Raw genomic sequence first — 13,428 nt, forward strand, 5'->3', positions numbered from 1 at the left:
TCTTCATGGCAACGTGGCTGCTTTGGGAACTAAATATCTTTCAACATGCAAACACCTTTTCATTCTGTGCTCCTCATCAAACTTGGAACCAGGTAATCGCAACGAGGCTCAAAAATGGTCAGCCCACCGGAGGCAGCGGTGTTAGACCGGCCAGTCCAGCAGAAAGAAACCCTCCAATCATCACCATTCACCAGATGTCAGAATGAACAAAATGCAGTCCTGGATGTCAGTGAGAGCAGAAACAATCACAACGGAGCCAACATCTGTAATTTATTGTGAACTTGTTGGAGTCACAACAGGTGTGATGAATCACCAAACCCCTCCCCACATTGAGCGCAGATGAATGGTCTCTCCCCAGAATTAACTCGGTAGTGTCTCCGCAGTTGGGACTGATCATTGAATGTCTCCCCTGCTCAGAGCAGGTGAATGGCCTCTTCCAGGTGTGAACTCGCTCGTGTTCCCGCAGGGTGTATGGATAATCTGAATCCCTTCTCTCACTAAGAGCAGGTTAACGCCTTCTCCCCTGTGTGAACTCGCTGGTGTCTCCGCAGGGTGGATAACCAAGTGAATCTCTTCTCACACTGAGAGCAGATGAACGGTCTCTCCTCAGTGTGAACTCGCTCATGTGCCAGCAGGTTCGATGAAGTAGTGAATCCCTTCTCACATTGAGAGCAGGTGAACGGCCTCTCCCCAGTGTGAACTCGCTTATGTATCCACAGGTTGGATAACTGAGCGAATCTCTTCTCACACTGAGAGCAGATGAACGGTCTCTCCCCAGTGTGAACTCGCTGGTGTGCCAGCAGGCTGGATAAGTGAGTGAATCCCTTCTCACATTGAGAGCAGGTGAACGGCCTCTCCTCAGTGTGAACTTGCTGATGTCTCCGCAGGCTGGATAACTGAGTGAATCTCTTCCCACACTGAGAGCAGGTAAACGGCCTCTCCCCAGTGTGAACTCGCTGGTGTATCTGCAGGTACGACAAAGTAGTGAATCCCTTCTCACACTGAGAGCAGGTGAATGGCTTCTCCCCAGTGTGAACTCGCTGGTGTATCTGCAGTTCCGATGAAGTAGTGAATCCCTTCTCACACTGAGGGCAGGTGAATGGCCTCTCCTCAGTGTGAACTCGCTCATGTGCCAGCAGGCTCGATGAAGTAGTGAATCCCTTCTCACACTGAGAGCAGGTGAACGGCCTCTCCCCAGTGTGAACTCGCTGGTGTGTCAGAAGTCTCGATGAAGTAGTGAATCCCTTTTCACACTGAGAGCAGATGAACGGCCTCTCCCCTGTGTGAACTCGCTGGTGTCTCTGCAGGTCAGATAACCTAGCGAATCTCTTCTCACACTGAGAGCAGGTGAACGGCCTCTCCCCAGTGTGAACTCGCTGGTGTGTCCGCAGGTTTGATGATGTAGTGAATCCCTTCTCACACTGAGAGCAAGTGAACGGCCTCTCCCCACTGTGAATTCGCTGATGTATCCGCAGGCTCAATGATGTAGTGAATCTCTTCTCACACTGAGAGCAGGTGAACGGCCTCTCCCCCGTGTGAATTCGCTGGTGTGACTTCAGGCTGGATAACCGAGTGAATCCCTTTTCACACTGAGAGCAGGTGAACGGCCTCTCCCCAGTGTGAGCTCGCTGGTGTGACTGCAGGGCGGATAACTGAATGAATCCCTTCTCACACTGAGAGCAGGTGAACGGCCTCTCCCCAGTGTGACTGCGCCGATGAGCTTCCAGTGCAGATGGAACCCTGAATCCCTTCCCACAGTCCCCACATTTCCATCGTTTCTCCAGGGTGGGGGTGTCCTCGTGTCTCTCCAGGTTTGTCGATCAGTTGAAGCCTCGTCCACACACAGAACACGTGTACGGTCTCTCCCCGCTGTGAATGGTGTGATGCTTTTTCAGGCTGTGTAACTGGTTAAAGCTCTTTCCACAGTCACTGATCTGGAACACTCTCACTCGGGTGTGTGTGTGTCTCTCGGGGCTTTTCCAGTCACACTGATGTTTTGAAGCGGACAGAAAAGACAAACATTTCTCCTTCTAGATTCAAAGTCCGGTGATGTTCAGTTCCAAGGAATTGAGAGACTCAGTCAGATTGAGATGTGATGTTTGAGATTTCTGTCTGTAATTCCTCCTCTTCTAATATCCTGTAAAAACAATTTACAAAAGTTACTTTTCTTCTCCTCATTTTGGAGAAGGTATCCTGAGGGTAACGACAGTCTGGCCGTGAGGTTAATCCTCCGGGTCCTCAGTCTTATTGAGGAATGTCCCCTTGGATCTATTGTGGTGGTGATTCTTTTGTATTTTTGTTATTACGGGAGGGTTTATGTGTTGTTGACTTTATCCTACTCTGGTACAGACGGAGCTTTTATCTGTGAAAGGAGCTGTTTGGGGAGACTTTGGTGCCTCTGGTGTAAAGTGAGTTGGAGGAGGGGGTAATGGCGCACGCCCGATTGTGGTGTGAAAATCTGTTCCTGTCTCTCTGTCGCCTAACTAATGGCGGCAGTTAATCTGCAAATTTTCTCAGGGAATGTACGGGGCATCCATCACCCTATCAGAAGGGAAAAAGATTGTCTCCTTTCTTAAGGAGAAAGTCGACATAGCTTTATTACAGGAAACCCATCTGGATTATGAGGAACACTTTGAATTGAGGCGGGATTGGTTGGGGGCAGTTTTTTTCACCTCTTTTTCATCGAGTAGCAGGGTTGTGGCAATGCTTATTATACACTATCCAAGCAGTCAGGGTAACTCTGCCGATTACAATGTGCATGTCAATTTCCTTTGTGCCGATCCCCCCATCTCCTGTCCCTCCCCTCCGCCCCCTTCACTCGTCGTTGCTGGGTCCTTTCCTGGGCCCATCACTGTACAATGGGAGTTCTGTTATTTACAAGTGGACGGTGCCCTCCCTTTCCCCCCATTGATGGGCCTCCCCCCTTCTGCCCCACGCACTCCCTGTCCTGTTTTAAACCTTCCCTTGGGGGTTTCTCTTCTTGTGTTTTTGTTCTGTGCTCTCTGGTCTCTGTGTCAGTTAGTTTCTGGCCCCCCCTCCCCACATCCCTTTCCTGCCTGCTCCCTGTGATCCCGTTGGCTCCCGTACGCCCACCTCCCTCCCCAGTGTTTCATTGGCCGCTGGCTTCAAACAGGTCCTGGAACAAGTTGGTGAATGGTCTCCACACTTTGTGGGAACCATCCTCTGACCCTCAGACGGTGAGCTTGATCTTCTCCAGGTGGAGAAATTCCGATAAGTCTGCCAGCCAGTCTGCAGCCTTTAAATAGGCTGTGCAGAATTCGACAAGTCTGGGGCATACCCAGAACATTGGTTTGCTGGGCCCCGCTGGCACCATTCACATTTGTCCTCCATCTCCGGGAAGAACCTGCTCATTCAGGTTCGTGTCAGGTGTGCTCTGTGCACAACATTCAGCTGCATGAAGCTTAGCCTTGCGTAGGAGAAGGTGGAATTGGTCCCGTTCAGTGCTTCGCTCCAGAGTCCCCACCCTATTTCCCTCCCTCGCTCTTCCTCCCATTTTTCCTGGGTTTGGTCAAGTAAGGAGCGTATCCTTATTAAGAGTTGTCCGTACAGGTCCCCACAGTTTCCATTCCCCAGACTGTCTGCGTCCAGTAACCCCTCTTGCATTGTGCTTCTCAGGGTTCCTGGGTGTGCTGGTGTCTCCTTGTGGAGAAAGTTTTTGTCCTGGAGCTCATCCCTGTTTGGTAGGTCCCGTCTCTCCGTCAGCTCCTCTAAGGTCGCTAGTTTATTTCCCGTGTAAAAGTCCCTCACCATCAGGTTCCCCCGTCCTGTCTCCATCTCTTCAAGGTGGTGTCGAGAATGGCTGGTGCAAATCTGGTTGCCGCAGATGGGGGCCATGATGGACACATCGGTCAGACTGAAATGCTGCCACATCTGGTTCCAGGTTCTCAGGGTAGCTACCACCACTGGACCGGTGCTGGCGGGGATGGGAGTGTTGCCGTGACGAGGGCCCGGAGGGTCATTCCTGTACATGAGGTCTCGTCCATCCTCACCCATTCCATGTTTGGATCCTTTACCCATCTCCTCACTCTTTCGGCCGTGGCTGCCCAGTGATAGTATTGCAAGTTCGGGAGGTGGAGGCCTCCCATGTTTCTTCTCCATTGTAGTACTGTTTTAGGGGTTCCTGGATTGCCCTCCACACAAAGGCCATAATCACCTTATCTATTGAATGGAAAAAGGCCTTGGGGATGTAGATCGGTCAGGATCGAAACAGGAAGAGGAACCTGGGCAGTACGTTCATCTTGATCGTCTGCATCCTCCCCGCCAGGGAAAGCAGGGATCCATCCCATCTCTGTGGGTCGTTTTTGACTTCCTCCGCCAGACTGGTCAGCTTCCACTTGTGGATCCGTGTCCACTCGTGGGAAACCTGGATCTCCAGGTCGCGGAATTTGTTTTGGGCTATTTTAACTGGGAGGCCCTCCACTCTGCCCCTCCCCCTCTCTGCCTCACCGGGAAATCTTTGTTTTTGCCCAGGTTGAGTTTGTAGCCCAAGAAGATTCCGAATTCTCTCCGGGAGAAGGGAGGGAGGGGGGTCCTTGGAGGTGTGCAGTCCCCGGTAGAAGGCCTCGAATGCTTGGTTGACCTTTTTTGGTTGGGCTACGGGACGGCTATGGTTGGGCAGCACGGTAGCACAGTGGTCAACAATTCTGCTTCACAGCGCCAGGGTACCAGGTTCGATTCCCGGTTTGGGTCACTGTCTGTGTGGAGTCTGCACGTTCTCCCCTTGTCTGCAAGGGTTTCCTCCGGGAGCTCCGGTTTCCTCCCACAAGTCCCGAAAGCCATACTGTTAGGTGAATTGGATATTCTGAATTCTCCCTCAGTGTACCCGAACAGGCGCCGGAGTGTGGCGACTAGGGGATTTTCACAATAACTTAATTGCAGTGTTAATGTAAGCCTACATGTGACAATAATAAACATTATTATCATACCAGTCTGCCTCTGTTATCCTTTACCTGGGCTATTTCCCTCGTGGCTGCCTTCTTTCTCAGCTGGTGAACCAGCAGGCGGCTAGCCCTCTCCGTGCTCATAAAAGGTCCCCCGTGTCTGGCGGAGTTGGTCACTGCCTTCCTGGTGGATAGCAGGTGAAAATTCTTTTGCAGCTTCTTCCTCTCCAGCAGAAGCTCTATGGTCAGAGCCTCGGAGTATCGTCTGTCAACCTCCAGAATGGAGTCGATCAGTTGCTGCCTAACCGCTCTCTCTTCCCTGTCTCTCCAAGCCTTTTGGTGATTATTTCTCCCCTAATCACAGCCTTCAGTGCCTCCCAGAACGTGGAAGGTGAGACTTCCCCGTTCTGGTTGTTAGTGATGTACTTGCCGATGGCCGGTGATGTTTTCTGGCAGAAGACCTTGTCGGCCAAGAGCGTCGTGTCCAACCTCCATGTGGGGCATTGGGCTTGTCCCGTCTCCAATGTAATCCATGTAATGTGGAGCGTGGTCTGAGATTACAATCATGGATTATTCCACTCTGACTATTTCTGGAAGCACCGATTTCCCCACAACAAAGAAGCCGATGCGAGTGTAGACCTTGTGTACTGGTGAGAAGAACGAGAATTCCTTCTCATCCTGGTGGAAGAATCACCAGGGATCCACTGCCCCCTCCTACTCCATGAATCGCCAGGGATCCACTGCCCCCATCTGCTCCATGAATGTTCCCAGTTCCCTCGCCGTGCCTGTCATTTTCCGTGTTCTGGGATTGATCTGTCAGTCAATGGATACTGTAAACAGTTGTGAAGTTCCCCCTCTCATGATCAGACCGCATCCCCCCTTGTCTATTTCCCGCCCACCCCACCAGATCTCCCCCCCCTTCTATCTTCCCCCCACCCCACCCCACCCCACCGTATCCCGCTCCTCTATCTGCCCCCCCCCCTCCCAGATGATCTCTTCCCAGTGGGAGATGTGCCGCGGTCCCGCTCTCTCCCATACTTCCTGGTATTAGCTTTCCCGCTGGTGTGTGGCCCCCCCACCCAGGATCGATCTGACTCCCTCCTACTCTCGCTCTGCTTGTGTCCCTGCTGTCTCCTCCTCACCCTGTCCTGTGGTCTGCTGCCCTCGCCCCCTCCCTCCTATGAGCTGGCTCCCCTGTTCATTGTGAGGTGATGCAGTTGGAGAGACCTGTGAGCCCTGTCGATCTCTGGCGGTTTGGGGAAGCTGTCCCTCCCAATCAGGTTGCCCAGCGTTTGGGCCACGTAGTCGATTGGGTCCCTGCCCTCGATCCCCTCTGGCAGGCCCACTATCCGACTGTTCTGCCTCCTTGACCGATTCTACTGGTCCACAACCTTTTCCAGCTCTCGAACTGTGCCCCCCTGCGCTTCCAATTTCCTCCACATGCCATTGAGCACCTTCTGCATGGCGGCTAGCACCTCCGCCAGCTTGACCGTCACCCTTATCTCAGCCTTAATGTCACCCTTCATTGCGTTTAGTTCCTTGGTCTGGAGCATCCGCCATCCATCGCCTGGTCGGGGGGGGGGGGCTTGTTTTCTGGGTCGCCGGTCTCCCTCTCTCGGGAAGACTGGAGACCACTCACCTCGTGGGGACTCCGACCCGCTTGCTCGCCGCTTCTGTCCCTGGTTCGCATCTGCTGTTCCTTAATCCACCTGCTGACCTGTTCTGAACATCGTCGCTCTTCCTTCCACAGCTGTATATAAGATTTCCCAATGTTATTATGGCGGCACATGATTTAAGTGCAAAAGTATTGCATTTTCTAATCCGATTTAAACCTTGATAAAATCTGGGCTTGAATAAAAGACGCCTTTTTGTATTTCTTTCAGTTCCTGTGTGAATACTGTACTCTCCGCAGATTGACGGGCAGCAGTTTACATGTATTCAACAAGGTTGAAGTTTCTTTATAAAAATCAACTCTGAATCTCCAGAAATGATTTACACAGAGGGTAGTGGGTGTCTGGAACTCGCTGCCGGAGGAGGTGGTGGAAGCAGGGACGATAGTGACGTTTAAGGGGCATCTTGACAAATAGATGAATAGGATGGGAATAGAGGGATACGGACCTCGGAAGTGTCAACAATTTTAGATGGGCAGAATGGTCGGCGCAGGCTTGGAGGGCCGAAGGGCCTGTTCCTGTGCTGTACTTTTCTTTGTTCTTTGTCGCAGTTTCTGTGACCCTGCAGCCTTTCGAGCTGTTGCTTCCTAGCATTTTGTTGTCCGCACTATTGCTGAGGGTGAGGGGATGGGTGAGTCTGATTTTGCGGCTAAATTCGGCCGACAGTGCCTATTATTCTGTTGTATGGAAGAGAGCCACCTGATGTGCGACTACTCAGCACATCCCCGTCACAAGTTCCCTCTCTTTTGAATGTTGACTTGAAACTGTGATCTTATGTTTTGGCGATAAGGCTTGCCACCTTATCTGCCCACACAAACGATTAAACCAACCTATCCACCCCCATAAAGAACAATTTCAGCAAAAAGACCATTAGGCATGGAGATAAAAATAAAAACCACAGCAAAATGTTCATCTTAACCAGCTGTACCCGATTATGGATAGATTTAGTGACTTCTCTGGTGAGAAGATGAATTTTACTGAGTCAGAGGTCATGCTGGTGGGGGGAGGGTGGTGTTGAAGTGTAAGCCCCCTCCTCTTGCTAAGTTTCCAATCAGGTGCTCCCCTCTTGGGATTTAAATGTCTGGGAATGTCAATGACCCCTCTTTCAGACAGCTATATGGGGCCACCTTTCCACAGCTGATGGTGACTATTAGGTGGGACCTTGCCCGGTGGTCGGCTCTTCCGATTTCATGGCGAGGGAGGATCGCCTTAATTAAAATGAATGTGCTGCTCAGACTGTTGTACCCTCTGCAAATGCTGCTGATACTGCTGTCAACCAGAGTCATTAAGGAAATTAATGGAATGATTAGAACATTTATCTACAACAAAAAGAAACCTCACCTCAAGTTTGTTAGGGAGCTAAGGGAGGTTGTGTCTCCCGAATATCAGGCTTTATCAATTGGCCTCTCATCTTAGGTTCACACGGAATTTGGTTAGGATAGCTCCAACATCCATCAGGCTCGATATGGAAGCAGGCCAATCAGTTCTCCCTCAATCCAAAACTGGCACAGACTGATTACAGAATGTATCCCATTGCAATTTTTAATGTCTACTTCATTCTAAGTCTGATGCATGTTAAATTATGAGACCCCTATCTCAAATACATGTGCTCCAATCTGGCTGACTTGCTCCTCCAGGACTTTCCATCAGTGAATTCAATTCAACTGAGCCCAGAGTAAGGCACAGTGGTTAGCACTGCTGCCGCACAGAGCCAGGGTCGCAGGTTCGATTCCTTGAGTGGCTGTCTGTGTGGAGATGCGCGTTCTCCCCGTGTGTGCGTGGTTTCCTCCCACAGTCCAAAAATGTGCAGGTTAAGTGGATTGGTCATGCTAAATTGCCCCTTAGTGTCCAAAGGTGTTAGGTTAGGTGGGTTGACGATAATCAATACACCGGATTATGGGGATAGGGTGGGGAGTCTGCCTCTGTGAGTGATTTTTCTGAGGGTCAGTGCAGACTTATGATTTCTAGCCGGACAAATAAATGTGTCAAGCTCTGGGAGCAAAGAATGTCAATCTCTTTCAGAGAGACGTGGGCCTAGCTTTCCAGGGTCTGCACCCTCCCTGGATTCACTTCGTTTCCCTTCAGTTGCTGCAAGTGACCAATTGAAGGTCAGCATGAGAAAAGAAATGGAAAGGGGGAGAAAGGAAAGTGTTTTACTCACAGATGTTGGAGACAGGCGGAGATTTCATCGAACTTCCGCTTTGTAACGTCACGAGAACCCTGTGAATCAGCCAATAAGAATCACTGTGACGTTTTGGGGTCTCAGTGCGCAGGCTCGGCACGCGGACACGGGAGCCCCACCCCCACCAGTTTCCCTCCTGTACCTCCTCGAGACAAAGGTTTCCAAGAAACCGGCTGACGGCTCCAGCCAGAACGAGAAGCAGCTCGGTGAGCTCAACCTGGCCCGGGCCTGCGCATGTCCCAAGGAAGAGGGGAAGTTTGCACAGGTGCAGGGGAGAGCCCGCCTCCTGACCTTCCTTCTGAGGTTTAGACCATTGGAAAGAGTTGTGCAACCGGAAGGACTCTCGTCTTCCAGCCAATCAGCGCGCGGGCTTTGTGTGAATGATTGAGCTTCACACAGACTGAAACCTCCTCCTGTCTCTTGCAAACTCCTTTTACAGGATGTTTAAAGAGGAGGATTTACAGACTGATGCGCTAAGCGTCAAGAACCACAAAGACATGTGAGACTTTAACTCAGGCTTTAATATACTACATGGGAGGCTTACCCGACTCAGACGACCCCAGAAAGAATGGGGGCTGTCCCAGAAGAGGTTCTTATACTGACTCCCGGGGGAGTGGCTAAGGCGGAGCTCTCCGTGGCCAGGTCGGGTTACCTACCAGTGACCGAACCTCTGCAGAGTTACAGTACAATACACAGTATTACAGGGCCACGTTACGCACAACTATTATATACCATGTACAATGGTAGGGAGGTACAGTGGTGTATCACCACATTCACCCCTTGTTTAGAAGGAAGTCCGGGGTGAAAATTTGGAGCAGTGAACAGAGTCCATCAGGAGGTTCCGTGTCGTCAAAGGTCGAGACGAACGATGGGTTTGGTCGATCTCTTTGAACGTCGGAGCTGCGGCGCTGAGGTAGTGTCCGGTGGTATCCGTGCGGTCGGTGGTGCTGGTTCGCGAGGCGGCATGACTTCCCCCACCGCTTCGGCTGGCTCGAGGCGAAACTGCGGGATGACAGCGGCTGGCACGGAGTAGTAACAGGCCGAGGGATCGACGGGAGCAGAGAGGGAGTGGGGTGGAGGTTGCGGGGCGAGGGCGGCAGGGGCCCCAGAGGGGGCCAGGTCCTTGATGGAGACGGTCTCCTCACGCCCGTCGGGGTACGCTATGTACGCGTACTGTGGGTTGGCGTGGAGGAGACGGACTCTCTCCACCAGGGGCTCCGCCTTAGAGGTCCGCACGTGCTTGCGGAGCAGGACGTCTCCCGGGGACAGGAGCCAGGATGGAAGCGATGTCACGGATACCGATCTCCTGGAGAAGAGAAACATCCGCTCATGAGGGGTAGCATTCGTTGCAGTACACAAAAGAGACCGGATGGAGTGGAGTGCGGACGGGAGGGCCTCCTGCCAACGGGAGACTGGTAGGCCTTTGGACTTGAGGGCTAGCAGCACGGCCCTCCAAACAGTCGCGTTCTCCCTCTCCACCTGTCCGTTCCCCCGGGGGTTGTAGCTGGTCGTCCTGCTCGAGGCAACGCCCCTGGCGAGCAGGTACCGACGCAGCTCCTCGCTCATGAAGGAGGAGCCCCGGTCACTGTGAACGTAATTGGGATAACCGAACAGCATGAAGAGGTCGTGCAACGCTTTGACGATGGTGGCGGAGGTCGTGTCGGGGCTATCCGTGCGGTCGGTGGTGCTGGTTCGAATGCTACCCCTCATGAGCGGATGTTTCTCTTCTCCAGGAGATCGGCATCCGTGACAGAAATCTCAAACCAGACATCATGTCAGCATCTGCCAAAGACATTCAGATTCACAGAGCCTGAATGTCATTGGTCTTTGAGTCTCGAGGGAGAAATTTTGTTTTGACTACTTCAAAAGATTTTAATCATCAGTGTGACTGAAAGAGCACTGAGACACACACCGAAGTGAGAGTGTTCCAGTTAACTGACTGTGGAAATAACTTAACAGCCTGAAAAAAACATCACACCATTCATAGCAGGGAGAGACCATACGTGTTCTGTGTGTGTGAGTCAAGCCGTCAACTGATTGCCAGACCTGGCGAGTCACGTAAACACCTGCCGAATGGAGAAACCATGGAAATGTGGGGACTGTGGGAAGGGATACAAAGCCCCATCTGAGCTGGAAAGTCATCGACGCAGCCAGACTGGGGTGAGGCCGTTCACCTGCCCAGAGTGTGGGAAGGGATTTGCTCGGTTACTTAACCTTGTTACACCAGCGAACTCACACCCGGGAGAGGCCATTCACCTGCTTTGAGTGTGGGAAAGGATTCACTAAGTCATCCAACCTGAAGTTACACCAGAGAGTTCGTACTGGAGAGAGGCCATACACCTGCTCTCAGTGTGCGAAGGGATTCATTGAGTCATCCACTCCACAGAACCATCAGCAAATTCACACCAGGGAAAAGCCGTTCTCCTGCTCTGAGTGTGGGAAGGGATTCACTCTGCCATTCCACCTACAGACACATCAGCAAATTCACAATGGGGAGCGGCCTTTTACTTGCTCTGCGTGTGGGAAGGGATTAGCTCAGTTATCCAACCTGCTGTCACACCAGTGGGTTCACAGTGGGGAGAGGCCTTTCACATGTTCCATGTGTGGGAAAGGATTCATTGATTCATCCACTCTGCAGAGACACCAGAGAGTTCACACCGGGGAGAGGCCGTTCACCTGCTCTGAGTGTGGGAAGGGATTCGCTCAGTCTTACCACCTGCAGGCTCACCAGCGAATTCACACCGGGGAGCGGCCTTTTACCTGCCCCGCGTGTGGGAAGGGATTCACTCAGTCATCCCATCTGCAGACACACCAGTGAGTTCACAGTGGAGCGAGGCCGTTCACCTGTTCTGTGTGTGGGATGGGATTTATTTGTTCATCTGAGCTGCTGAGACACCGGGGCAGTCACACTGATTAGAGACATTTTCGATGCTCTGACTGTGGTGTTAATTGTATCTGTTGGGTTTCAGTATCCACAGTATTGATTGGATGGTTACTTGAGCAAATATAAAGAGCCATTCTTCTTGCCCGGTGGGCACTGCGGGGGTTGGGCTGCATCATTGACTCACAAGATAACATTTTAGTTTCAAGTTTCATAACTTTACTTTGGTAATTTGATTTTTGTTTCACTGCCCAGTCAATGTTATTGTTTGTTTTAAAGGCGCAGAAAGAGACGCTGACTGACATCAGGTGGTGTCAGGTGGTGTATAAATGGAACATTTCACTCTGAACAAATCCACACCAAATAGAGATTGAGTCCACCCTAAGGCTGGATTATTAATGGAGGTGAAGAAAAATACGCCACCACTTATAAAGGGGGAGATCAGGAATCAAAACCTCCATTCTGTTTACTGACCAGTAGAGAGAGGAGAAATCAGGGCTGTTTAAATTAATTCCCCTCCTTTCTGTAACAAGAAACACTGACTGACATGGAGTGGAGTGGGGTCAGGAGGTATCTACCTGTAATGTTTCACTCTGTGAATAAATGCATACCAAGTACAGATTGGCTCCAGTTTCTTCCTTCACCATAAAGCTCTCAGGATTATAACATGGGAACACAGAACGCTTGCCGGATGGTGAAGGTTGAAAAATAGTAGTTCAGACAGAATCCCACAATCGGAGAGCATGGGTCGGAGAGCATGGGCCGGAGAGTGGAGCTGAGTCCACAAATATCAGCCATGATCTCATTGAATGGCGGAGCAGGCTCGGGGGGCCAGGTGGCCTACTCCTGTTCCTAGTTCTTATGTTCTAATCCCAGTGGTTTTTGTGAGAAATAACTGAAGCAAGTGGAAATTGTCAGGGTCTGATTACTCGCCGATGTTCTCGGAATCTGAGCCATACGACCAGTGGAAGAATGGAGATGTGGACACGGCTTACGTCCCCACCAAGGAGGAAACAAGGTCTGGCCTCGGCATTCTCACTTCCTAATAAAAGGCAAATCAGAAGCAAAGTATTCTGGGAGCTGGGCTCCCGTCAGTTGGATCCTGATTAAAGTTTGGATTTTCCATTAGGGTTTCATTGATGAGGTTTACAAGAAAGATGATCTATTGGATGTCGATGATCATGACTGATTATCAAGTTCAATACCCTGAGACTTCCCTCCATATCCACTGATCCCTTTAGCCCCAAGAGCTGTATCTAATTCCTTTTTGAAATTACACAACGTTTGGGCCTCAACTATTTTCTGTGATCGTGAATTGCAAAGATTCACCACACTCTGGGTGAAGAAATTTCCCCTCACCTCAGTCCTAAAAGGTCTTATCCTCCCCTTATCCTCCAATTATGACCCATAGTTCTGGACTCGCCCACCATCGGGAACGTTCTTTCTGAATCTACCCTGTCTAATCCTGTTAGAATTTTGTAAGTTTCGATGAGATCCCCTCTCACTCTTCTAAACTCCATTGAATAGAATCGGCCTGGTAAACCTTCCCCTCCAGAGCAATAACATCCTTCCTCAGATAAGGAAACCAAAACTGCACACAATACTCCAGGTGTGGCCTCACCAGTGCCCTATACAATTGCAATAAAACATTTCTAATCCGATACTCAAATCCTGTTGCTATGACGGCCAACATACATTTGCCTTCTTTACTGCCTGCTGTACCTGCACGCTTACTTTCAATAACTGATGTATGAGGTCACCAAGGTCTTGCTGAGCATTCACCTCTTTCAATTA

Source organism: Scyliorhinus torazame, chromosome 5, assembly GCF_047496885.1.
Source record: "Scyliorhinus torazame isolate Kashiwa2021f chromosome 5, sScyTor2.1, whole genome shotgun sequence".
Taxonomy (NCBI): domain Eukaryota; kingdom Metazoa; phylum Chordata; class Chondrichthyes; order Carcharhiniformes; family Scyliorhinidae; genus Scyliorhinus; species Scyliorhinus torazame.